The sequence below is a fragment of the Cygnus atratus genome, chromosome 5, assembly GCF_013377495.2.
Source record: "Cygnus atratus isolate AKBS03 ecotype Queensland, Australia chromosome 5, CAtr_DNAZoo_HiC_assembly, whole genome shotgun sequence".
In the NCBI taxonomy this organism is placed as follows: Eukaryota; Metazoa; Chordata; class Aves; order Anseriformes; family Anatidae; genus Cygnus; species Cygnus atratus.
The window spans coordinates 1,758,894-1,785,957 of record NC_066366.1 but is presented as its reverse complement, the minus strand read 5'-3'; the positions used below and the strand labels follow the sequence as shown (position 1 = coordinate 1,785,957).

General features: G+C 37.2%; 1 protein-coding gene and 1 long non-coding RNA gene across 5 annotated transcripts in view; one reads left to right on the top strand and one right to left on the bottom strand.

The window, feature by feature from the left end:
- The window catches only part of SBF2 (SET binding factor 2), a 260,328-nt gene that overhangs the window by 214,848 nt on the left and 18,416 nt on the right, over positions 1-27,064 (bottom strand). The window lies entirely within an intron of this gene.
- On the top strand, positions 1,435-15,588 carry LOC118249788 (uncharacterized). The gene is made up of 3 exons (XR_004779207.2): positions 1,435-1,559; positions 2,063-2,168; positions 15,209-15,588. It is a non-coding gene; the product is annotated as an uncharacterized LOC118249788 (long non-coding RNA).

Below are 27,064 nucleotides of genomic sequence, written 5' to 3'. Positions count from 1 at the left end.
GCAGGTCTGCATTCTTCACTCTTTCTTCACAAAGAACCCACCCAAAATAACTGCCTTCCAGTTTTCCCCCCTTGATGTCTTCCTGTTCTAGGGCTGCGGCAGGGAGAAGGGTGGCAGAGGAATAAAATAGTCTAGATGACAGCAGAATCAAATTTGTATCAACACATGTTCCCAGGATTTCTTGTTTTGCACAGTTTACAGTGACATTTTCTTTAAGAAACTGCTTCTTAAGGAACAACACTTAGATTGGAGCTTACTGGAAGCTGGACTAAGAAAGAACCAAAGAATTCAACTCTTGGCACTATCTATGGCCTCTGGGGAGTGCAGTTGTGGTTTCTGGTGTGTTTAAGATGGTCTTTTCAGTCCTGCCACCCCTGATAACAGAAGGACTTCTGTTATTTGGCTTGTAACTCTCCAGTTATGCTACAGAAGTCTTGATGCCAAGAAAAAAATATCACAAAAGATATCTCTGTTTTAGAAGAGTTTAACTCAGTCCCAAAATGGAAATCAGAGCTGGAACCAAGGTGAACAAGAACACTAAATACCTAGAAATAAAAATATTTCTTTGATAGGCCTAAAAAACATGGCACAAAGTTCTAAAAATCTGCTCAAAGCCATTGTAACACATTACAAGTTATGCGCATCTTAAAGTCTGAAGTAGAGTGGACATTAAAATTTACCTAAAGAGAATTTAACTAGTGTATTCTACAGAGGAAACACTTTACTGCAGCCTAACAGCCACAAAAGGTTAAAAAAAAATGCTGGTGCTTTTAGCAAGACAGACTTCCCACAATGACCACATATATTATTTGTGCAACCGGCAAAATTCAGTCAGTTCATCTTAATGAAGTCAAAGAAATGCATTCAACAGTCTTGGGAATCTGAACGACAGACATCCTGGATGCTTGCCATATTATCAAGGATATAAAAAAATAACAGGATAAGATGATCTTTAGATCCCTCGCTTTGTAAACAGGAAAATTGCGTTGAACTTCTCAGAGAAGAAAAAGTTATATTTTAATCCTCCCCAAATGTACTGACTGGGGTGCAATTGCCTAAAGTAACTAGGAAAATAAAACTAACATCGACATTTTAAAGAAAATGTACAGCATTGAAGAGGCTTTCAGGGTAGGGTGTAGCTGCATTACCGAGACCGATAAGCCACACTTTTTGCTACCCTGAGCCAACGACCTGTCATGTTTTGACAGATGCTGTACTCTAGTGTACTTTTGCTCATTATAATATCATTATAATACCAAAACACACCTCCCTCCCAAAAGCTACCCGCCTCCAAGGTGTGACCACCCCTCACTGAGCATGTGCTCTGAATTTCTTGGAGCCTATTCCTTTAAACAGAGACGGGAAAACTTTTCACCAATCGTAACTAAGATATGCTTGACTAGAGTCACTCAAGCTCCACCTAAAAGATAGAAAATAATATAAATCGGCCTAAGAGAGAGAGAGGATGTTAGGGAAGATACCATCCCGAGGACCTCCTGACTCCTGGGATCAGTCGAGGGGCTGAGCCTCCCTTCCCCCCCGCATTGGGACGCCTTCAGGTGAGATTTGAACACTTGATTATACTGTGTCTCCGTGGAAACTTAGAAATCTCTATAGAGTCTTTGTGCCTTTTAACGCATTAATTTCCAGGCTGCGCACCAGTGTATTTCATGCATGCTAGCTTGCTTTTGCAGACAGTAACTATCGCCGGCAATCCAAAGAACCTGTGTACCTGTTGCTGTAATAAATTGTGCATTGTTCCTAGCCGTGATAGTTCTCATTGAAAGCGACTAGAGTAAGGACAGTTATATGTTATTGGTGAATCCGTGACCGTGGTAGTTCAGTGTTCTGAATCCGATCAGACCCATATCGGTTAATGCGTTATTGGTGAATCTGTGATTGTGATAGTTCAGTACCCTGAATCCAACTGGACCCATAACGGTTAATTGGCTACACCCCTTAACGCAACACTGACACGGTTAGTCAGAACTACCTGAGACACTTGGATGGTCCCATTTCCTGAACATCTGAGTATTTGATTTTGGTACTTTTCTGTTTGCAGAACCAATAACCCATCTTACACACAAAGAAAGGAAGCACAGAAAAAGTGGTCTGTGTCCCCAGAGGACACACAAGAAGTGGCCCCAATCCATACCACCAAATTGCAGGTCAGTGCCTTATTCACAGGATCATCCTTCCTGCTGTTGCAACAGATATTTTCCTGTGCAGGTCAACTACTAATCTCTTCATTCCTAGGTATAAAAAAAAAATCATTTCTGTGCTTTGTAAATAAAGGAAGAGAAAAGGCCTCTATTCTACAGCTTATATTTTAATTAAATTAAAGCACAGAAGAAAAAAATGGCAATCTATACCATATCTCGTTCCACTAATTCAACAGTTATTTCTGTGAAAAGAAGGCTGTCAATTCCTACTCAGTAAGAAAATCTTTAAAGTAGGTTTGGGAAGTCTTGGAAAAATTAACCTTTAGGAATGAACTTCATCCAATGCAATGCAAAATGAAAATGGACAAATATTATACAAAGCAGAAGAGCAAGGAAGCGAAATCAGAGGAAAGTGAAGCATGGTCAGAATGAAGAGGTAGAAGAGTGAATAAACAAATGTTATAATCATTATTGGTTCAATGCATATTTACCTACTCCAACAATGTCTAATACTGCTCAGTATCAGACACAACAACACTGGCTGACAGCATACAAAATGATTTGGCCAGCCATTACTCACTCCATCATTTTTTCTCTCTCTGAATAGCCACATACCAAACATCACCAAGTCAGAACTATACCTGAAAATTTTTTAGCCATGTACAGTGCTATCTCATTTTGAATGCTGTGTTTTAGACCAAAAGCTTAGCAACTAGTGGCAAGGACCTCACTGACATTTTTCAATTGTTAACTATGTAAAAAAAAAAATTCCTTTTGCTGCTGTGGCAGCTACTGTTTTTAAAAGCCTATGTAGCAATTTGGCAATAATCTGAAGTGTTCTTTAAAACTCTAGGACTAGAAACTCAAGAAAACACTCTATTGTCTAGAGCCTATAAAGGTGTCAGTTACTGTTGAAGTACCCTTCATTACCACCATACTCCACCTTTCGCTGGGATTCTCATTACCCCCAGATTTTATCTAAGTTACCGGTGCATTTACTACAGCTTGGCTCTAACACTTGGGTCTGCAGAACCTCCTTTCCAAAAAGAACTCTGGGACACACTACACTTCCAGACATACACTACATTTTTGCTGGGTGGACGATAACACAACTTTATAAAAGTCTTGAAAGAAAATAACTGACAAGACAAAGCAATGGTGAATGTTAAAACGCTTTCAAGCTACTCCCTCACCAATGGCTGGCATAATATTCAAGAAGTTGGAAAAAAGCTTGGGGGGCTGGAAGGGAGAAAGTTTCCTGCTCACAGACAATTCCCCTTTTTGTTTGCAAACAACTGACTTCTGCCAGCTTTTGGATAGGAAAGGAAGACCAGACTTAAAAATAAACACTCTATATTGAACAAACATTCTTTTGAACACATCAAACTGAACAAGACTTCCCCAGCTGTCTTGGAAAAATCTGTTCTATTTATTTTCAAGGAAGGTATAAAAATTAAGATGACAAAACTGCCCTCTGCTTTGTACTTAGAATCCAGGTCTTAGAGCTTCTCTGACTGCTCGAGGAAAAAAAAAAATTAAAAAAAAATGGAAGTACATCTTTTACAACAGTTTTTTGGTATCAGTATGCATTTAGGGGATTCCTGAATATGAAGATTCAAGCATAAATGCAACAGTTATAAGATATTCTCTAAGTGTCAAAACACTTCTTTTGGCTATTTATTTCAAGTACAAGCATGCTTTAATGTGTTGTTTTTTTCTTTTTGCAGAGTAGAAACAAAACTAAGGTGGGGGGGGAATGCTACATCTATTATTTTACCAAGTACAGGTTATTGTTCAGATATACAAAATAATAAAATAGAAACATCTGACAGCTAAGATAAGAAATATGAGAAGATCTTACAGCTTTTGGAAGTGTCTAATCATGCCTGGTAATAGACAGACAAAGTCATAATTATATGCATTGTATGCATAATTATATGGATGATATTACACAGATAACAATCCTAAACAAAATTCAGACTCAGTATGCTGAATATGGAAATATGCCATTAAACTCTGTCTAAAATGTCAGAAAAACAGTTTGCTTTTATTGGTTTTGGCTTGGGCCCATGTTTGCGTTTTGTTTGTTTTTAAATCAGCATTATTTGTACCTGTGTGACCTTTGAAAAATAAGGTTGCAACGCTGAGACAAAAAGAGATTCTTTCTGTGACATTCTGGGGAAATATGAGAGATCATGTGACAGTAGCAAAAAGACACTGTTCAATGTAATTTCAGTTTAAATGCTGTCTGAAGTATCATAAGAAATTTTTCACTTTGAAAGACCCATGTATATGGTTATGAAAATAAATTTTTAATTGGTCCTTTCAGACCTTCTAATATTTAGCCAAGTTACAGACAAAAACTCTGTATGTGATGTCAAAGAAAATTTCTTAATATTGGAATTCTATTTTCATAAACATATGCTGAATAACAAATGAAGAAGGGAATAATCAAGTTAAACAAAGGGAAAGAAAAAAATCATGACAAAATGACAAAAAAAATACTGAAGATCTAGATGAGGAGAGCAAGAAGGAAGAACAGGTAGCAGCACTGTGAGCATCAAGCTATTGAAGGCTGAATTCCCAAATGGCTTGATCCCAGTTGTTAGAATCTCAGTTTAATAAGGTCAGAGCGCAGATAATTTTTTTTAATATATCTTTAACACCTGTTCCACATGCTGTCTGATGTGCAATAGCATTTTTATTATATGTAAGTTTTTTCTAATACAGAATACATCTACAGTTCTATGGGACTACCTAAATACACACACACAAAAAAGTTTCCACAAAACTTATCAGAACTCAGTACCTTCAACCTCTTCTGAACTGCTAGCTCTCTGGCTTGCACAGGATATCTTCACTGCTCCTGAGTTGGTTTCCTGAAGAAACAAGGCTTATGCAATGCATCTTGTGTTAGCCTGTAGCTTCTCTCTACTCCCTTCAGCTGCTAGCTATAAGCATAATTAAAATAAAAGTAGGAATACAAAACCAACCTGATAATATAACAATAACATAGTTACTATCAAACTCAATGCATCATTCAGAATATTTGCCTTTGTATTGTTTATTTTGAGATCCAAACAAGGAAATTTTTCTTTTACAGAAACCGTGTCTTGAGCTCAGGAAATGCTTCCAGAACTGATGCACACACTACCAGAATAGTATTTGACCTAGCCTATTTGACAGAACAAGATCAGTAGTAGCTGAACACACATGTTGGAATAAGCAAATACACGGGTCTTCTTTTGAAAAGATCTGTGAAGTTTTGGACAAAGACATTTTTAAGGCAGACTTCCCTCGGAGCACACATTTATATCCAATGATCTGAAAAAGTGGTTTTGTTTGAGGGAAGGAATCATAGAGCTTAAATTCTGTCAAAAGAAAAGAGCTTTGAAGCTAACTCTCATAAAAATGGTGATTCAAAAGCACATTCCAAAACGAAAGACAAAAATTTCATGCCTATTGCATCTATAAAGTCAAAATAATACAAAGCAAATGGGTTTCTCAGAATGTATATAAAATATTTTCCCTATTGGAGAGGTTCATAAATAACCACTAAGAGGGAAAAAAAAAGTTTGCTCCAAAAATTACAATGGTTTGTGTAACAGCATTTAAGACCTCCTGTCAAGAGGGAATTCACGCAAACATTAAGAGTGCATGAAGAATCTTATCCCTACCTCAGTCTATCTTTGAAAAAAAGATAAAATTAGAGTACCAGGGTGAATTATCACCTGAAAATGTTGCTGATGAGGAAAAATGTCGCAGTACAAGACCAAATGTGTCTTCTCAAGCTTTGACTTGTTTTAAAGGCACCAGGGAGTCGGATATATCTAATTAGCAGGGAATGCAATGTTGCAAAAGAGTAAGCAAAACACTTCCCAGAGCTGGCTGATAACTTTAGTTCAGTGTGAGGCTCACCAACATACAGACCCATGATAAGCAAGCAGAGTACATTTTTTGAGAGACAGAAAGAAGACTGAGCACAGATTTTCTATGCTATGAGGAAGAACAAACACAGCAGAACACAGTTCTAGATGTCTTGACTTCACATTATTGAAGTAAAAATTTTGACTCTCTTAGCAAAAGATTTATCTTCACTACAAATCAGCATTTTTTTCTTAGAAACTGAATGTATTCTGCCTTTCCCTAGATCCTCATCTATCTTTTGAAGTAAACTGACCTATGTAAAGCATATGGGTGGAGTAGGAAAAGAAACATACAGTTACAAGTTCAATTGGCTTAGTATTCCTGACCTCTATGAAAAAAAGAGATAAATGGCTATAGCAATAAAAGTTATTTCTGTGATTGATTTTAAAATAGTTTGGCAGCCAAACGTTTTGCAGCTACCTGTGAAGTATAAAGAGCTAATAACAAGAAAAGTGGTTGTTTTCCTTTTAAAACCAACAGAATATACAAATCAATGTTATAAAGCCATGCCATTTGTCACTATTTAGATCTCGGTATATTTTACAGAAACTATCTGAAAAATTTACTGAAATATCCAAATATGCTGGCTCTTTCTTCCAAAAGAAGTTATATTAAAGTCCTTGAAGATCAACTTGTTAATGAGATAGTTCTGCATAGTCTGGTTTCTAACATCTTTATCGGTTTGATGCTAACATCAAAAGTAGCTGAGCAAAAAAGTACGTTTATTACAAGAACAGAAATAGCTGAAGATGCTCTTCTAACTCTTCTACCAGGTAGAAAGGTGTTATTTGAGTTACCCATCACCACCACTCTCTTTTTGGCTAACACACCACACAGAGTTCTTTGCACTACTCCATTCCCACATACAGATCACAGATGAAAACTCTATTACCCTCCTTTCCACAGGAATAATCTTATGAAGCACATAAAAGAAACACAAGAGAGCACTGCTTTAAATACATAAAGAAAGCAAAAATGTGAAGTTCAGATTTTTTTCTGCAATGCTCAAGATATTCATAAATAAGGAGGAACTACAAGTTCACATCCTTCAACTCTTCTTTCCTAAAATTATCCCTAATTTAAAAGATATTAACAGGCAAGAACTTGCTGGTCAACCTGCACCAATACACGCAGGCCTGGATCCAATAGTGGCTACTGCATTTTTATCAGAAAATCCTGTCAGCTTCAGATTTGAACAGTTTGGGTTTTTTTTTTTTTTTTTTTTTTTTTTTTAAGTTTGGTAACACTGTCTCAAGAACTACTACCTCATAAAGGAATAGTATCTGTATCGTCTCCTATAGTTTCAGAATCTTGCATTAACAGCTATTATGCTGACAGATCTGTTTCATTAACATGATATAAAATACTCTGCACCGAGTGCTGATGCAGCCCTGAAACTCCCTGCATGAAACGGGGTATAAACCAGTGGTGGGAAGTAGGAACACGTGTACGAGGCTACATTGTACTAAATAAAATCGTTGTTTGGACCATTAGATTTAAGGAGAAGCCATTTAATTTTCAAACATTTTGCCTGATAATTTATCTTCGGTCCAACAGCTGTACTCAAAAGATATTTTCATTGTTGCAGATGTCAGAACGCAAACTTAATATTTCAACTTATAACACTTTCCATCCTAACACCTCAAAATCTCTAATAAAGGACACGATGTTTGGTTACCATGGTGACAGATAACCTGTCAAAACAGAGATACCCCATCTTATATGCAGAGAAAGATTAATTGCTCAAAGCCACAAGTAATAGTTTTATTTAAAACATCCGTACAGCTACTTTATGTCTTCGCGAAATGTCTCCACCAAGGGGTTTCAGTCCTTGTGTCGCCATGCATCTGAACTCTTAAAAATGTCATTTGATTTTTACTAAGCAGTACTATTGCCACAAAAAATAATTCTTACCATATTCTGTTCTCAGCTGTAGCCTAATAATAGACATTCTTTAAACTTCAGTAAATAATTCTCTTTAATTTTGTGGTATTCCTATGTGGTCTGCATATAGAATGCTTTCTTAATGTAACAGCAAGAAGAATTCTGCAGCATAAAAGGCACCAGGCAGTGATTCTCCAAGAGCGTTTTTGGTATTACAGTAGTTCTGAAGAAAACAGCAGCTAACACTCTTATATATACTTCTGAAGCCCTGCCAGGATGTAAATTGAATGACCTGACATGAATTCTAACTCACAGAAAGCCTAGCAATTCGGTTACTTGAGATGGAAAAAGGCAAATTACTGGAACGGAAACAGACTATCACACTCCACCCACACAAACAGGAAACAACAGAGAAGGAATATTGCCACAGGAAGTTTACTTACCAGGAACCAGAGCTGAAGCTACAAGGTGCTCACGCAGCACAAAACATCGTATTACTTGAGGCTGGAGAACACTCTAATGCAGAGTGAGGAATGCATTCAACCAGAATATCTTGTCTTGAGAAATAAGGTGCATACAAGGCTATGCATGGCCTTTCATTTCCTCTACCTCTTTCACTGAAAACCACAAAAAATAAAGGAGCCACCTAACAGAGACAGGTGTGGCACTAGTTAACAGGGGACCCATATGTAATATCAGGGGAAAGTCTGAAAGAAAAAATACTGAAGAAGAAAAGCTATAAACAAACCCCAAGAAAAAATACAGATGGGCAGAAATTAACACAAAATAAGACCTAAGAGAGTTAGATGAGCTTCTTGCTCAAGCTGGTATTTCAACATAACCCACATGCCCCTTCAAAAAATGGCTATAACTTCAAAGTCATCCACCTAGCATGATAAATGCACTCAGTAGATGCTTTTCTGCAATTTACAAGGACAGAATTTTTTGCAATTTACAAGAACAGTCTTCTCTTGACAGAAGACAGCCTGGAAGGTGTAGCACTTTAATAGCATGATCTATGGCAGCTAGTAAGGGAATAACAATTTCAGAGACTTCACCAAGAACTGCAGAATGTCCAAATATCAAAATCACCTTTATATAAACAAGTGGATAATCAGCGACACACCTCGGGCTAGAAAGATCTTTTTTTTAAAACAATGGAACCTGAAAAACATAAGCATGGCTAGACACTCTGATGTAATCAAGAGCATATCCAAGAAAGTTTGGCTACAAACACATTTAGAAGCAGAAGAGCTTCCAGTTGTTGTAGAAAGGAAAGCAGGACGATATCACTGATCATCACTGATCATTACAGTTCATCATTGGATTATTATGTCTGCTGCTTATGGTTTAGAAGCAACACAACCCAAATTTGTATATCAGAGTTTGAAGCCCTATGTGGGTGAGCTATTGACTGATGATCTTCCATGCACCTATTCTCCCTCCTCCCCCCAACAACTGGCATATTGAAAGAGAAAGTACTTTGCATCATGTTATCTGTTAATCTAGTAACAGAAGGTGAGGTTACCCATCATAGCCGAGCTTTCCCTCGCTTCAAAGAGCCCAAGCCATAGTACATGGAAGTAAAACAACTTCTCTAACCAAGACTACAGTTCTTGCACAACAGAGCAGTGAAACCGGGTTTCCCATCTCTCATGAAACACATCTGATGTCACTGTTTTGGAGGATTTGGAGAAGTACAAGTGATGAACAGTACTATCACAGCAAATATAAGAAATGTTGACCCACTTGCCAAGGGAACACTTGCCAGAAGAATTCAGAATCCACATACTTGAAGTCATCCAAGGTAACATTTGGTGCAATGAGTCACATGAGATAAATAGGTCATCTGTCATAAAAGGAAGACGTACTGATTTACCACAATGGTCAGCTGAGTAGGCAATTGTAGAACCAAACTTAAAGACCGGAACCTGTTTCACAGGAAGCTCTCTCCTCACCAAGGATTCAAGAGTAACTCCAATTACTACACAACTTATAGCGATACAGTGTTCAGCTTTTGCACATACTCATTTTCACAGTCAGCTCCACAGACCAGTATCATCAAGGTCTCTCTTAATAACTCCTGAAGAAATGTCCTGGAGACAACTTGGAGTAAGAATTAATCCTGTCTGGTTTCAGCAGGCAGAAAGTCAAAGAAGAACAGCTTGTTCACTTCAGAAGAGCTGTGTGAAATAATCTGACGGCCCAAATGCACTGAGGAAAAGGAATAAATGCTTTTGCTGAAATCAGATGCGTGCTTAAGATACTTGGTTTTGAACCTGGAACTTCTATACCAAGTGCCAATCCATATGAAAAAGGATTAAAACCTTTCCTAAAAACCCCTTAGGCACCATTTACGCCAAGTCTCTATTTACCCTGTGAACAGTGAAACAACGGAATTTGGAGGCTTTCAGGGATGGGGTGTACTGGGTCTGGTGGGGATAGAGTTAATTTCCTTCACAGCAGCTCACATAGTGCTATGTTTTAGAGTTGTGACTAAAACAGTGTTGATACACACCAATGTTTTAGCTATTGCTGCAGTGTGTCAAGGCCTCCTCTGTTTCTCCTCTGCCCTCAAAGTGAATAAGGCTATGGGTGGACAAGAGGTTGGGAGGCAACACAGCTGGGACAGCTGACCCAATTGACCAAAGAAATATGCCAGTACCATATAAAACATCACACTCAGCAATAAAACTGGGGGAGTTTTTACCAAGCAGACATTGCTCAGAGGCAGGCTGCGCTTCAGTCTGCTGGTGGGAGGTGGTGACTGATTACTTTTGCATCAGTTGTTTTTTCCCTTCACTTATTTAAATGTCTTTATCTTAAGCAACCATTTTCTCTCAGTTTTGCCCTTCTGATTCTCTCCTCCATCCTACTGTGGATAAGTGAGCAAGCAGCTGGGTAGGGGGGGGCTCATCTGCTGGCCAGGGCAAACTTACCACATAGGCAATTCAAAGAGGTTAATCAGATTTTCTTAACATGCAATGGCATCCAAGCTGCAGACAGATGATAAAACATGACCAAAAAGCATGGTTCCATTCCCACACTGAAGGGCATCCTCAATTTATTTCAGCAGGTTTCATCATCCTTTCCAAGAAGAAAATAATAGTTCCAACAGAGACCACATTCTGGGAAGGTTCTGTGGTACTATTTTCATGAAGATGAGGAATTTTCACTGGAAGAGAATGAATTTTCACTGGAAGAGATGAACCTGATTAGAACAGCCTACAGTATTTTTTCTGTGATAGTGTACTGTAACCAGCCCAGACTGACCAAATGCCTGCACTGTAGCCACAGATAAGTAATAGAGCTCTTGTGAAGGCAAACCTAGAACCCAAAGATAAGGAGGATGACTGCTACTGTCACAATTCTGGCACCTTACCTTCATTTTCCTGGCACAAGTAGCCATACTGTCCAAGGGCCAAGGTCTTAAAGACAGCACTACAAGCATATCTTAGCTTTGTGTTCCTGGATTTTACTGAATGAGCTGGTGCTGAACAGGTTGACAAATTTATGATGTAGACAGAAAGGTAATATCCTCAAGATGGACTTTTTAGGATGGATACACCTGATGAGCTTGCTGACAAAAACTTGCCTGGCACCAAAGTTGTGCTAAATGGTCTGACTTTAGATGACATCACCTTGTGGCAGACACAGGCCCTCAGATCCAGGGAGATATTCAGTGGCTTGTCAAGAAGACAAATTTGCAATTTGAAAATCTTGTGGGTTTTTCGATTGTTTGTTTGTTTTTGATAAATAACGTTTGGTAGATCATCTTAACATTTCATGGTAAGTGGGATACAACATATGTGGAGTACAAGATGGAGACAGTTCTCAAGTTGCAAAAGAAGAAGTCAGGAAGCCAGAATATTCTTGGATAAAGAACAAATACAGAACTTTTTCTGCCACTTTGAAAGGAAAACAATTCACAGCTATGGAACACTCCATCTCCCCAAGGAAGAGACGTGCCAGAAGCATTCCAGCTAATGCGTCCATGTGTTTTCTCATTCTCCACGCACAGAGCATGAATGTTCCATCTACAGAACCGGTAAAAAGGAAAATATTCCCCACTCTCAAATGTTCAACAGCAAACGGTGTGTTCATATTCACGTGGGCTACAAATTCAAATACAGAACTACTCATTCTGTAGTACTTCAAATAAAAAATGCATTACAGAAGACATACTGTTAAAGGGCCCAGGAAGCCTTCCTTCTGTTTATAATATAATTCTGTAGAAAATCCTATTGACCACACTCCCATAAGGATATTTTAACCCTCTGGAATAGAGGACAAAAGAGTACAACCAGGGACAATTGTTCTGTACTGATGTTCTCTGTTCCCGTATGTTCTTATTTTTGAATCATACAAGGATTTCAATAGTGGAACAGAACCAGATGTATCAGAGAAAGTCTTTTAATTCTGGCACATTCAGGCAAAGTCTGCTTTAAATGACTAAACATGACTAAACCTTAAATATTTAATTTGGGAGAGCTGCCTACCTACTCATGACATGTTGCAGTCACTCAGAGAGAACACTTTAAAAAACACCCTAGGAAAGAAACCAAAACCAACAACACTCCACTCCTACCTCCCAAAAGAAACTAAATGAAAATTGCATCCGAAGTTCCAAAGGAAAAATCATTGGACAGGAGCTCTACAATGGAAAGACTTGTAAAATTCTTCCAGAAATAAGTATCACCTGTATATAAAGAACACTGGTGTAGGATTAAAATCATCTGCGCATTAAGCTCTATGCTGTTAGTTCAAATGTGCTGGCGGAAAAAAAAAAAAAAAAAAGAGTGATACAAATGATTAATGGTTAGGAAAGTAGGAAAGCCGAGGACTTGCTTCACTTCTGCATATAATCCATGCGTACATATTTCAAAAGATTGTACAAAAGAAGGCCTATTAAAACTATGCTACCTACCTATCTACAAGCAAACATTCACATTTACATACAAAGCTACTGCACTGCAATTCCATCTACTGGCTAGGACTCTAGCATGCCTTCTATCTAATCTGTATACCATTTATGAGTGTCCAAATGGTATATTATCAGCAATAATTGGAATTCATTGAATTCTGCATATATCACAATCATAAGACTCAATGGAAATGTTAAGAAAGTATTCAGAACCATAACACAGCACCACATACGTTAAGTTTTATTCATCTGTTTTTATTCAGATGAGTATCATCGAACTGAACCTCCACTGTAAGCCTTAACTAGAAATGGCACCTTTAGTTTTAAAATGCAAAAAACAAAATTGGAGCAAATGATTATGGCTTAAGATTTTTTCATTTCCTAGATTCCAGACCTGGAATGTTATCACTGAAGAACCCCAGGGGCTACAGGCACCACCTTCTTTAACACACAATCTCCAAAAGAAAATACTATGCTAGTAGTATCCAGCCTTGCCACTACATGCAAAATGATATTAAAGTGCAAAAGCCTCACAAACTTTGCAATCCTGTGGGACCTGCATGTGTAATACAGTCTGAATGTCAAATTGCCAAATTACTTCCACCTGTTCTTAAATGTATCCTTCCAGATCGCCACAGCTACAAAAAGGAAAGAATTTCTCTGCGTGCTGGAAGTGACACATCAAAAAGACACCCCAAACTATTTCGAGATATCCTTCCTTGTGCATGTTGTCACCTTAATTAAGTACAGATTTTTTTAAACTCCAGGGGTATCTGAAACCTACCAAATGTTCCAACAAAGATGCCTAGCATGTCATGCTGACTTGAAACAAGACGTTAACTAGCTTTACTTTTATAAGACCAAAACTCTGTCTTTTGGGATGAGTTTTGACCCAAATTAGACCCGTAAAACGAGTGTCGATCAGTGCGCACTGGGCCCCCGGTAACTGCTCAATGCCTATCGTAGAATACACAGCCTTTCCAAATCCTGACACTGAGTTCCCCATCACCTGCAGCAAGAGAAAAGGAACTCGCCTCAGCTCTGAGGAAGAATACGCTCTTGGGAGCCAGTTACAGACTGCTCAATCAAACATTTGCCAGGAGCAGCTGATAATATCATAAATGCACCTATAACATTCCCCAGATGAGAGATAACAACTTAAATGGTATTTTAATGTTCACGATTGATACACTGATTTCCACCAGAGACGCATGCTTACTGAATTAGGTGCAGCCTTCTGTATGAGCACCTGAGCACCAAAAGTAGCTGGATAACTAAATACATTTTGCAACACAGCTAGCTAGGACAAATACCTAAAAACAACAGAATAGATACTTGCCATTTCAAATTAATATATCCAGTAAGGTCTCACTGTGCAACTAAATTCTAGTAATTCTTTTACATAAGTAGATTTTTATAACAGAACTTGATGCCAGTTAAGCTTAATTTGTCAAACTGATAGATGATACTCACTGAAGTAAACAATACTTTTCCCACAGAGGTCTTCATTTTAAGTACTCTTTGTCCTGTACAATGTCATCCAAGTCCCAGTTGTTTTCGTTGCATATTTATAGTCTCAATGAAATGCATTTTCAAAAACTCTTTCTAAACTGTTTTTCTATTTGTTACCCAAAACAGGAGCTCTTAAAGATGCTGTTGTACCATTTAATGGGATACATGCAAAACCCCACATGACTGTTTTTCTAAGACACGCTTCTAATCCCTTCCTTAGTGTCCTCAAAGACTATCCTCAGACCAACTAATTCCTACAGTAGGAATTGTCAGAGTAGTTTGCATACCCTACTATACATCTTTACACAGAATTTTCACTTTTCAAACTTTTCAATACTATTTTTCCTCATTTCAATTATATGTGTAATATTTTATTAAATGGGAGATTGTCTTTTTCAAAAACAACAAATCAACAAAAAAAACCTCTAATTCTTGCCTGCATCTGATGAAACATTGACTAGAGTACCAGAATTACACCTGAAATGTTAACTTCCATACCTCAGCGTTCATTTTTCTTGTACCGCTAATAATACAGCTGAAGGTATATTTTCTACTACTTGTGACCAAAGAATATGAAAAAATATAACAGAAGTTCCTGACTGTGCAAGATTGGCCTACCACTTCAAATGTGAGAAACTATGCTACCATCAAAAGCAGCATGGCAATTTGATGTGTTTTTTATTTACCTTCAGGTTAATATATGTAGCATGTTTGAAATCTTTCTCTCCACTCCATAACTAACCCTGAGCTGCTTCAGGAGGCAGGGGAACCCATACTAAGTGGTAAATATGTTTTACAGAGGAGCATCAAGGTGCATGGAGCCCTCCACCCTACCTATTTCTGAAGCCCATTTTGTCCTGGCTCCTCCCTGGCAGTCACTCACTTTTCCAAGAACAGAAGCCAGAAAGCACAGCAGGAGAGGGCAGCAGAGGCTGCTGAAAGCCATGGCATTGCCTAGCAAAAGTAAAGCCAAATATCACACCTATTAAGAAACAGCTGCACTTCTCAGCGTATAGATGGTGGAAACAGCATGAAGGGTACGAACATGGACAGAAGGTACACAGCCTGATTGCATATCATTTACCTCACAGGTCTTCAGGGAAAAAATGCCTACACAGAAAGAAACTCATAAAACACTGTAAAAATATACATTAAATAAAAACTTATGCGTCAATATAACGCACATATACTTGCCTTTTTCATTCGCTAATCAATTATATAACATATCACACATTTCCTGCTACTCTGATTTGCTTTTTCATGTTTTTCCCCTTCTATAAAAGAAAAATAGCAATCACAAAAAAATCTAGAACAACTCCAAACAAGTAACAAAGCCAATAAAAAACATTGTGCAGTTCTCTTAACACTGAATGTGTTATTAGCACTAATTTCCCATTACTCCACAAACAACTTCCTCTAGCCAACTAACCAGAGCACTATGAACCATATAAAATGAAGTAGGATAAATGAAAATCTCAACTTATTGTGAATTACTTGGATGTAAACTGCTGTGAACTAATATTTACCGTATTTTTTTCTACCAAGAACCAAATATGTTCGTAAACAGCCACAGGTGCCAAGCTACTCAGACATATATATATAACAGTTACTTGGGGGGTTTATCAACTGGATCAACATATTCAGAAAATTCTGCTTTCACAGAGATATCAAGTGTTGTTGTTAGTGCTACCTAAGATGCCCTCATTGCTGTTATATGGCAGGGACATACTACTTCAAGACAAAATATTATTACAGTTTGAAGATCAGAAGCTAGCTATTTAAGATAACCTAGAATATATTGAAAAAATCAAAACATCTGTAATTAAAATCCAACTCAGGTGAAAACTGATTGTGTGATACAAAGCAAAATTTAGAAGCTATGCATAATTTAACTCCTAAACACACACAATATACCTCCACAGTGTAGATGACTTCCAGGCGCTACCAGTGTATCTTTTCCTTAACATTACCTAGGAACTAATATCTACATTCTCAGCTAATTTTACATTAAAATTTTTCTTTTAATACCCTGAAATTACCTGTGTAGATGTTCAGAATTGTAAATAAAACACTTCTATATCCAGTCTTACTTGTACAAAATAGTGTGAGCTAGTAGGTGGTGCACTTTACTCCTAGGGCAGATTCTTATCCACAAAAATGGATTGGCAAATCATCATGCTAAAGGAATAAAAAAGAAAATGCAACAACTATCTAAGGCAGTAAGCTTGAATTCAAGCTGTCCTTTTAGAGAATGACATAAAATGAGACGGGGGGGGTAGAAAGGAGTAGAGAGGAAGAACAGGATCAGTAAGTTAATGAAACCAAATGGAATATACGTAGGAACATTGCATTTGTGATGCAAATTTGATATAATAATACACTCCTCGATTAGCTTCTTTCAAATGTGCTTTGTGATTCATTGTTAAAGAAATAATTCAAATGATTCATTAACAAAAGAATGAATGATCTAATATGGTTGTGAGTTAGACAATGTACAATCTAGAGGAAGGCTGCCACAGGTTTAAAAGTAAACTTTACCTTAACAAGTGAAGCATTTTTTTCATTTTGGTTCAAAAAAAAAAAAAAAGAAAAAAAAAAGAATGGACCTACCTCTGAAAAATTTTAAATTTCAAGTAAACCTTTCATAAAATCACACCTATATCACTTTCCTGTTAGTTTCAGAGGTGATGAGACAACTTCACATTATTTAAATACATCGTATTTATCTAGCACACTGATTTTAGCAACCTTGTGGATTCTGATGCAATACTTCAAAGATTTCTATATTGGATCTTTTCCAGTTTGTGACAGAGATACACACAGTACTGTACTGTAACTGCAACAAATGGATTCAACTTCAGCAGCTCCTCTGGAGGTCATCTGCATGGGAAAAAGTATCACAATACTTAACATCACACTATTTTACAAAACAAGCAAGAAAACAAAACCAAAGTTGGACATATAAATAAATATGCTATATTTTTCAAACCAACGCATACTGACACAGAGCTCTACTGGAAGGAAAAAAGGTTTCAAATGTGAGTCAGGTCTGAAGAGAGGAATACAGAAATAGCTATGAATATCTCCATACATAGCAACATGCTTCATGATAAAAGCTTAAGCATTTGACCTAGACTCTTAAAGAATATTTGGGGACCATGTAGTTCAACATGCCAAAGCCAGAACACACTTAAAAACTGGCTTCAAATGACACAAATTAATAATCATGAACAAAGGTATAACTAGGTCCTGATACACTGATACACTGAAAGCAACACTCAATTGGTGATTTAGTCCTGCACAGAAAGGGAAGTAGAGATGAGAGAACAATACAGCATTTGATCTCAGTGCTGAAGAGAAGTCAGAAAGAAAAAAATCATTTACATTAGTGAATATTCATAGCAGAATGACTTCAGCATCATCTGTACTTCTAATGAAGGTGTATTATAAGAAGATAACACTACAAGTTGTCTTTTGGGAGGTGGGGAGAGGGGTGTTTGGGGGTCGGTTGTGGGTTTTTTTGTTTGGTTTTGTTTTGCTTTTGTTTTTGGAAGTGCACATTTTAGATATAGGAATAGCAGAGATGTACCAGCTACAAACTGAAACTACTAGAAAAGTGTTCCACGTAAGACGTCTAGAACAAGCAGAATGATACAATCTAAGTTAACTACAGTTCAGTCGAGAAGTTTAAATATTTAAAGAGTATAAGTAAATACTTTCCCTGAGTACAAAAGAATTTACTTTAAGAAATACCATTCACATTCTTTAGTACTTAGACAATGCATTTCAGATAAGGAGAGCACATGGGAGCTACTGCTTTCTAGCAGGGGAAAAGATGAGTAAGAATTCAACTTCTAAGGAATGAGGGATCTATCGTGAGACTAGCATGTCTGAAATTACTTTTTTTCTTAAATACTATTGAGATGAAAACTGCAAGTTATAAAACACTCATTGTTGAGCAAATTGGTAATGTAATTTGGCTTGCTTCTTTGCTACCTGCAAAACACAACGTTGTTCAATATCATGGACAAATTGTTGCAAATTACACTTAATCTCTATCTTCAAATACTGTGATTTCCTAGCAAGTCTTTCACATTATGTATGTTTGGCCAGGTGCCCCAGAACAGCCACACAGGACCAGAGGGCAAGTGGAAGTTGGTTAAAAGCCACCTTTCCACTTCCCTTACCCTTTGCCTGGCAGGAATAAGACCAATCCTCAGTGTTATACAAAAAGCCTAAGGGCTGCTCTTAAACATACCCTTCAAGTGGCTGTTACAGAAGCTGAAGATTGCCAAGACACCATAGCAGCTCTACATAGCACAAAACTTTCTTTCAGTGAAGATTTATCAGCTATAAAAACACTTTGCCTCACCACACTGCTAGCCCTCTGCAGACCTGAGAAACTAAGTACTAAACTCTGCTACCGCTACACTATAACTAAGGTCACCCATAGTAACAGCCTGTCTGAAACCTCTCCTCCTTAAGTAAGCAAATCCTGAAAACCACAATATTCCATTACTTTTCTTCCCAATGTAATGGAAAAGCTTATAGCTTTGTCATTTAAAAAAAAATAGTAGCACTTAAAAAATAATAAAAATAAAAAAACACTGAAGTTCTCTTCACTGGACTTGCAAAATCCTATTTAACTGTTTTTCCCATTAAATAAATTACTTGAAGATCTAAGGAAAAAGCCCTACGCTTTCAAGTCGATCCTTTCCTCAGTTTTCCAACCTTCCCTGCATGGCTACTGAGGGGTAAAAAAAATCCCCCACACAACACAGAGTAATTACACAAACTGCGTCTCCCCCACTGGAGCATCTGGTAAAGGGACAACAAAAACCTGGCTATGGTCCACTAGGTTGTTCAGGATGACTTTTCCCCCCCTGCCAGTGTTACCAAAGAATACATATGCAACAAAAACATATAGCATATATTTGTTAAACATGTAACTTACGTGTATCTTATCTTAGAAATAAGAAAGAAACTATTGTAGAAATAAGAAAGAAACTATTGTAAGCTTAAGAGACAAAAGCCAGGAAATGCTCTATGTTAAAAACTGTTTCCATTTGCCCTTCTATGGATAACATTTTAACACTTTAAGCCTGGTCCAAAAGAAAAATGATTAGCAGATAGTCTAATTTGACACGTATTCTAAGCAAATCTCTATTTTGCAAACAATCTATTTGCCAAAGGAAAAGGTTTCACCACCCTTACTCTTAACAAAAGTATTGTAATGCACTTGTCTGATTTTGTCTCAGCATGCTGTGTAATAGAAATAAATAATGCCACAAATGAGAGCTGTTCTCTAAATTTAGGAGCTGTCAGCTTCTTTACTCACCTGACCCACGTTGGGTATCAGCCAGAACATTGACAATGAAAGAAGAGCATGGCAGAAAAACAGTGTCCAAGACAAGCAGCCTTCTCCTTTCTAAGATTTGTTTTTATGTACAGTGTAAAAATCTAGATATCACACACTGAACAAATGCTTGGGAGTAGCTTAGAGAACTGAGAAGTTTTGGATGACAAGACAATGTTGTGTGTACAAAATTTCTGCTAACTCTAACTCCAGAAAGTCTCCATGGAAATGCAAGAGAAAAAGCAGAACCTGTCAGAATGAAAAAAGTCCAAGGAGCATCCATACTAATGCAACACAAATCTACCATTTAGATGCATATGAATCTTTTTATGGACCATGCCAACTTCCCAACAGTCAATCATCAACGTTATTTCAACTGTTATTAAGGTAAAAGAACAGCTTCCACTCAGCTTGCTCTCCTGGGCACACTGTCTACCTACTTCCCTCTTCGCTTTGTATCTCCTTTACACAACTCTCAGCTTTGTGCAGAGGATCTTCCCCACTCGTCATTCCTTACTTGTCTTTTACTTTCCAGTGTCATGACAACAAAGTAGTTATTATTGCAAGGCAACAGAAAAGTCTGAATTTCAGTCCTGCTTTCAGTTTTTTTTCTAATAGGTATGATGCCAAAAAGAAAACACATTAGGTTAATCAGGAAAAAAAAAATCTTGCTAGGTTAATTTCTTCATTTTCTTCTTTGTTATTTTGTCAAGTGCTGTGAAAGAATATGAGAGGAAAAAATCCACCAATGTCTTTTGAAGGTTTCTATTTAAATCAGGAACAGTACTGGCTAATAAGATGGCCCTCTATATACTTGATACATCACGCAGAACCAATCACTATGACAAAAACACATGTAATATTGCAACACGAGTATTCAAAGGTGCAGCTTATAATGAAGTAATTTGTTCTTAAACCAAAGTAGTTTTTCATATACTCCAACTATGTCTCAGGTTATGACCTACTTACGCACAATACAATTGTAATATATATTCATTTTAAATTAACAGAAGTAGGACAGATTTTAATGCAAAGGCATAATGAAATAAGGCAGGAACATACCCAGAACAAATCTTAAAAATGCCTCCTGACCCCTCACAAATAAAGATACTGTTTCTACTGCTTTCTTCCTTCCTTCCCCTACCCTGGAGTCTGGAAATGAATCATTTTAATCTCCATGCACAGCATACAGAACTAGTGATGGCATGTACTTTTATTATTTTAACACCACAAGTTTGCAGAAGACAAGCTGAACAGTTGATGCTCTGCACCTCACTACCCTATTACTGAGCAGTTTTTCAACCATATAGAGGTTGGCGTGATTTAGCAAAGGGGCCTTCCTGAAAGAATAAGGTCAAACCAACAAACAGACAAAAAAGTCTTGTACAGCAGAAACAGATCTTACCTTTCCGTTCTCATGCTATGTATTACCTCCCTCAAGTGGCTGATCACATACACTATGAAAACCTGTTGCTATCAGGTACTTCAATAATTGACATGACAGAAGCTACTTGTGGATCTGAAGGCGCCCAACTCTATTGGAAATACATGAGGAAAACAAAGAAAGTTATTTCTGCTGGTTTTGTTTTTCCAGGTCTCCCTTCATTTTGTGCAACTTTTCAGGATTGGCTTTGGAGGTTGATTTTTGTTCAAGTGGCAGCTGAGACAAGTAACTTAATGCTTTCTGACAAAAATTCTTATGTTTTGACAATTACTGAGAAGAGTTGCAGACAGAGAAGATGCAGATTTTCTACTGCCTAGCATTTATAACTTGTTGCCATTCTCTTGTTTTAGCAAAACAGTCATACCGTCGTACAGAAATAGTTGATTATTAGCTGGTAGAAACTTCCAAGTCTTTCAAGAGAAGTTGTTTTCAGAAAGCTCAACAGATAATACACTAAAAACTCAGAAGCCATGAGACAATATCGTTTGTTTTGTAACATATTCTGCATCTAGTTATACAGCGAATGCAGTTTTAAATTTTAATAGGAATTTCCAATATTGTTTGGCATCACCATGACTTCCAAGCGTTGCATGTACATCTTGCATGTTAATTAAGTCTTCTGAGGACCTGCATTACGTAAGTCCTAAATGTTTTCACAGAAACTTACAAAAAGAAGTTACAGGGCTTGCAGACAACATCAAACACTCTTATTGTAAATCTGTACCTGTCATCATTTAATTAGTCTCACAGACTTTTTTGCAAAGTTCATTGTCTATGGAAAAACAAAGAGAAGAATTTGCTGGAGAGAGAGGAGTCAAACTCCAGAGCTTTCAAAGCGAAAAATGAACTTTCACAATCAAACACAAACAAAACTTACAAAAACACCAAAACAATACACAAGGCTTTGCACTAACAGAGAAATCAGAATGCTTAGTCATTGTTTTAGAAGCAAAAAAAATCTTATTGCAGGTAAGTAAGATAGAAAAAAAATGGATTTTTGCTGTTACTAGAACAGGAAAAGCTATATAAAATTGAAAAGGGAACTATGAACATTTAGCAGATAAGACAGTAAGTACAGCAGAATCTACACGAGCCATTCTGAGTATCTACAGCAAGCTTCTGCTGCAGCCCTAGACCTTAATCTACAGCAACACGCTTGCAACACAGACCTGGAATTTTTACGCAATCTTTTGGGCACTCCATATACATTCCACATACATCTGATACCTCAGAGATGTACATCTACAGGTAGAGCATGAACTGATCATCATTACACTCAGGATTTTCCAAGTCTTTCTAGAAAGCTCATCTCCTGCGAGAGAGAAGGGGACTATTTATTTTTAACAGCATGCAAAGAGGCTGGGAGAGGGAAAATCCAGTTTACCTTGAGTTCGCAATTCTGAATTTGTTTAAAGAGAACAGACACAACTCTATGAGGCATCAAGCCTGATGAAAGTCGCAGACTGAAAGAAAGACACTGAGTTCACTAGCATATAAATCTTGAAACACAAGGCTGAAAAAAAAAAATCAAATAAAAATCTTAAGCCTGAGATTATTTCAGATGCCTTGAAACAGGCCTGGGCAATCTAGCGGTCACATACACACTATATGTGGAGCAGTGGCTATACACATAAGAAACCGTTTGCTTGCCATTTGAAAAATGAAGTTAAATTTCACAAGTTCAAGCAGAAGAAGTTAAGCGAGGTATACCCATAAAAAGTTTCAAGTCTGTTTTGAGGGAGAGGAGTTCAAGGCAAAAGGGAAAGAAGAAGCTAGAAAGAGTTGCTGGGTTTAGTGGAAAGCATTTTGTGGCATTTCGAGCTTCCTGTCTAGCTAATGGCTCAAAGACAAACGCTTGTATTCTGGTTTTGAAAAATAAAGTTTTAAAGTCTTCCAATAAAAATAAGAAAAGACTGCCATTAAGAAAAAAAAAAAATTTATCTTTGAGATAATCTGGAATATTTGTGATGTTTCTTTAGAGATTCTTGATGTTTTCTTACACTTTGTATTATTTAGTAAGTAATCACCAACAAAGTGAAATAGGTCGTGAAGCATTATGACAGTGTTTACATCAAACAAAAAGTGCTTTGCATCTTCTCACACATAGCAATTACATACTTCATGCTTTAAAAGAGTGTTTTGCATATAGCAGCTGGAAATGCAGAATGTTTATTCTCAAACTCAATTCTGACATGTTTGGATCTCATTCTCAGCTGTTTCATTATGTTCATTTTCCCCAAAATTCAAAATGATGATTTGGTACACAATAAAATATCCAAATGCTTTGTAAAGGATCTTCTACTACTACTTTGTCATCAAATGTGTATATGAAGGATTACAGTAAAATAAAGCAAGAAATAAAACGCACATCTGTGTAAAAGACACAGCAGCAGAAAAGCAGTCCCTTCTTTAAGCCAAGAAACAAGAAGCCAAAATAAGTATGCTTTACAATATGCATCTTGATTTAAAGTAAATAACAGAATCCTCACTAAATAACATTCTTTATAAAGAAGGTAACAAACTTTCTGCATTTTTGAAGGTGAAGGATAACAAAGCTTTAAATCTCGTTTGTGTGGTTGTTTGTTTTTAATTCCAGAAACTTATTCTACGAAAACAGCACAGTGCAGCTTGTTCAAGTTGGTACCATGTACATTGAAGCAAAGCAGTCACCACTTCCAAAAATATTTCAAGGTTAGGTAGTTGACCAATAACAGAAATATTACCGTAACTTAAACAAAATAAATAAATAAAGTTTAGTAAGAAGTACTTGTGTGGAATTAAAGGAAATACATACTTGACCCAAAACTTACTTGAAAGATCCACATTTCCTGCTGAATTGCAACATCTGAGTAGCTTTATCTTGCTTTACACTGGGCACACTGTCACTCTAGAGACTGGGAATTATCACAACTTTCAAAGATTTAAAATTACTTTTGAATACTATTTGCCAACTATGTTAAAAATTAACACCTCAAAGTTCAAGATATTCTTGAGTATCTTATACTCAAGCTTGTAACAGCTCATTTGAAATTTTCAACACTGGGTCTATATAGAACTACAGCATAGGTCAGGCAGTAGAGACAGATCAATCCCTTCTGTCTTCACTTCCTTTTTTTCCAAAAACAGTATCTTCAGACTTGTCTTTTTCATCGCCCAAATCAAAACAACCCTCCTCACATCCGAAATGTGTACAGATGGAATCATCCTCTCGAGGGCCCTTTCGATAGCCCCCACAAAGACAGGGCCCTTTAGATAGCCCCCACAAAGACAGCGCTGCACAGATAACCATGCAACCAATTACTCCAACTTTCTCACATCAGCCTTCAATCAAGTGTTTATTTAAAGTTCCTTATCACTCACATCACTATGAATTCCTATTTCAAAGCTTGCTCATGCTGCCCACATCTCAACTCCAATCTGTTAATGTATTTTACCACATCTTATTCAAAATATTTGCTCTGAAAAATTGACTTCCTTCTTATCTACTTTTAAAGCCTCTGCATAAGAAGTTTCTTCACCTTCCAAATCCTTACAGTTCTCCCTCCACTGCTCTCCCAGCATTCTTCTGCATACTGCAGACGTGCTCTCTAGAAGGCAATGATTATATTCTCTCAAACCCTCTTCTAGTCCCCTTGTTCTACAATTATTCTTGTTAAAAATTCCACTTCTCTATAACACTTCCTCCCTCTACGTATTTAGAGAGCCATGCTTCTTTAATGAGAGGAATTGGAACGTGGAGCTGTATGCGCTCCCATCACAACAGAGGTCACTCATACGTATCACACCATCAAACTTCCTGATGGCATGTTTATTGAAAATCTGTTCAAAACTTGCAGCATTTCATGATTGGAAGGTCATCTCAGTGGTCTACATGGAACATTATTTTTCCCTCTACTTCATAACAACTGCTGCATCCCTTCAGGTAATGAGACACACACTGAAAATCCACGTAAAATTTTATACAGAGCCCTTCCTGCCTGGATTCACGTCCACATGCCCTTAGTATCTTTTAAAACCAGACTCCAAAGAAAAAAAAAAGAAGTCAATGTTCACTCAATCCTTAGCATCAAATTAATACCATATATGCCTTTTTGTATTGATAAAGGAAAATTTGAAGTATTTTTTCTACTCAGAATATCAGCTGTACATACAGGATGAAGGAGTAGCTTTTCTCCTTTCTCTTCCCAGAAATAATGAGCTGCTAAGATTTTTTTCTTGGGTTGTTTTTTGTTTGTTTTTTGGTTTTTTTTTGTTTGTTTGTTTTCTAAGTGTGCATGCTTTTGCTCACCTACAGGTGACAAGGAGTGAAGAGTCATTTAGAAGTTTCCCACCCTGTGTGTTTCCTGTGGTTCTAGTATGATAAAACAATTAAATAATATTTTGATCTCACCAAAGTATGATTTTTACCTAACAGCTGTAAAAACGCACGTTAACAATAAAATTACTGAAGGTATTCAATGTTTCCCTCATGCAAAACATTTTTTCAGAACACAGATGACAAACAAAACTTTACAAAGAATGATTCACATATCCTGGTAGGACAAATATTTTGTCTGGACTGACTATAGACTAAGAACACATCAAAAACAAAGAGTTTCCAGTAAATGTGAGCATATTTTATGGCACATATGTATTTAACAAAAACTAGCTCCTTACTCACTTACCAGAATACACACGTATGTGCAAGTCAGTATTGTAAAGCAACGTAAGATGATCTCAGGGTTTTGCTCTGCATTCTTCAATACTAATTAGGGGGAGGGGGGTGGCGGGAAGAGCAACAACGACACACGACACAGTGACTGGGGACTCTCAAGCCTAACTCTGCAGTTATTGGCCTTCTGTGATGCACCAATTTCAAAGAACTGGTGTGGCACCATTCAAACATCCCCAAGTAACCCACCATTCCCAGGAGGAATGCTCCCCTGCCTAAAGACAAAACAACTTTACCTGGAGCATTTTTTAGAACAAACTGGGGCAGGGTTTGAGCAGAATGCTTTTCAGATCAAAATAACAATAGCCCAGAACAACGGTGTCAAGTAAATAGCCACAGAATGCAACCCTATCAATACTTTCTTGATTTTAATGAAGCAGAAACGAGTACACACCAATGATCACGTCTACAACCGCAAAAGAAAGATTATCACACAGTGGTCAAAATCAACTCATGATGTCATCTTACTAAGCTACTGCATGACCAACTTTGTTCTTCACAGCTGCAGAAATGTTTCAAACAATATGCCTAGCTTCCAAAACAAGAACAAAAAGAACAGGCTGACTTCAAAAAGGCAATCAAAATTAACACCATTGTTTGAAACATCCACAAATTTCCACAAGTTAACAGTATTTGTTTGTATTCTAGCTTTCAAAGGTTACAGTACATTTCACCTCCTCCTCCCCTATGAATACAGCTGCCAAAGTTACTTAAATTAAGCAGGGATCAACACAAAGAATGCAGTCATTTCTAAGAGACACTGAAAAATAATATAACATATTTAAATTTCATTTAAATCTACACCTATGAACTTTTAAACATCTTAAATGTTACTGTGTATTTCCAGTTCTCTTGACACTAGTAGTCAGTTCCTCACAAAAGCTGAGCTTTGTATCATGTCAATTGTCCATGTAGAGTAACATCACGTCACCCGACCTGTAAGCATACTTACACAAGTACTGCAAATGCTGCTAAATACTTAGGTAACTACGGCAAGAAAAAAAATACACGTGCCTAAGATAAACACTGATTTTAGATTTTAAACAATGAGTATGTTCCCTCAGTTTGAGATAATTCTCTTAAAACTGTACTGCAAAAATAACACGATTCTGTGTTTATTGTCCTGGTAACCCAAAGTGACATA